We start from the raw sequence: 1,825 nt of genomic DNA, 5'->3' as shown, positions 1-1,825 counted from the left end.
CCAATTTTGAAATTTATTAAGCTGTATAAGATATTGTTGGGCAACCGAACAGCGTATGCATGATTATCCAGTGTGTGTGTGTGTGTGTGCCAACCCTTTTAATTGAATATGTCATATTCAATAACGTCAATCCTTAAATATAATCACCTATTAAACTGTAAACCAGTTAAGTTCAGTTAACAGTTCAAAAGTACAATTAAATAACGCAAAATATTGACCGTATAGATTTAAAAGATATCATGATGTCCATTTTAAAAACTTCTATAGGCAAACAATACCTGCAACGATTTAAATCTGGATTAAAATGGAGCATAAAATGCATACAAATATTTTCTTAACAATGTGAACACGAAAAAATGACCTGTGAAGTTTACCGTATCGTTTATCTGATTGTATATTTAAGGAATCAAATAAGGTTTGATGTCTAAAAACAACACACGCAATGGTGTAGGTCACATATTCAAAAAGAGCACTTGACACTGTGCTCGTTTTAACTCCGATTTCAAAACATACTATTACATGTATGTACATGTAGTAAATGGTATGTCACACTAGATTTAAATGGTTTCTTATTTCTGTCTTGAAAACAATATAGCGTTGACAATCCCATCTTATTCGATGTGACCGTGATTAATCTGCAATGGAAAGTTAATTCACTTTAAAAGTGTTCTTTTCAAATTCGTTATTGAGCGCCGCTCGTGGTATGGCATTTTATGTCGTCCTGCTGCAAGAGTGATCATCATACCAAAAAACTGTTTATTTATATACGTCTTTGACAATTCTTGCGTCGAAATGATAATAAATAATGAATGATATTGTTTTTTTCTTTTTAATTATTTAATTTGCAGAATCAAACAGTACTAAAACTGTTTCTCCACTTGACCAGATAATCAAGCAGACAGGTCATGTTGATGCATTTAATAATATTCAGTGATAATCCAGTGTTTCATTCGAGACTGATTTTGTCTCAAGATTGCAGTAGTTACCGGACGTTGAAAACTGTACAGAAGTGTTCAATACGGTAAAAAATTAGTTAATGTAGCGTTGTTTCATCGGTATTAACTATAAAAACGAATTGCATTTGGGGCATACCTATAGTAATAACAGTTGTTAATTATTAGAACGAGAAGAGTCGATGTGTCACGTGCTTGAGCTTTTGTCCGTAACTTTCGAAGATCAAGCGTAGGCATTTGGAGAGCTATTGTCCTGGGTAGTACATTCGCGAAGAAATCTTTCGTCCGCCATAAATGTACGGGTTTCGCTTTTGTCCGTTTATTTGATTTGCTCAAAGTCGAATTTACAGCTTAAACTAATTGAAACTATCCTGTAATACACGAATACATCGTGCAGATATTTCTTAAGCTATACATTGGCCGAGTCAGCGCATTATCCCGTGCTTCGTGCATTTTCTGTACATGATTCGATAATGCATTCTGCGTGGCGGTCTCAAATACCGGTAATCAATACATGAATTTATTGACGAATGAATGAATGCGTAAAACACTGAATGACCGCCGTTTAAATACTAGGATGTCAGTACACTACAACGAACCGCCCAACGACCGAAGAGATAATTACCACATTCAGATTATATGTATGTAAGCATACAAATCATTTTTGTAAACGCATAATTCGATTCACTGTTATTAACAGTCCATATTTAAATTGTCATCACATTGATTTTACCAGTTGTGTTTTGTCCTTTATAAAAGTTATCATATGTTTTACATACCGCATATACTATGTATGGTGTGGTCCAATATAACGGTTCGTAGTTTCAAAACAAAATAGGATGTGTCGTTTCTTGTACAATAATCCAATGGCA

The sequence above is a fragment of the Dreissena polymorpha genome, chromosome 3, assembly GCF_020536995.1.
Source record: "Dreissena polymorpha isolate Duluth1 chromosome 3, UMN_Dpol_1.0, whole genome shotgun sequence".
In the NCBI taxonomy this organism is placed as follows: Eukaryota; Metazoa; Mollusca; class Bivalvia; order Myida; family Dreissenidae; genus Dreissena; species Dreissena polymorpha.
The sequence above is the reverse complement of the archived record's forward strand: the minus strand, read 5'-3'. Positions refer to the sequence as shown.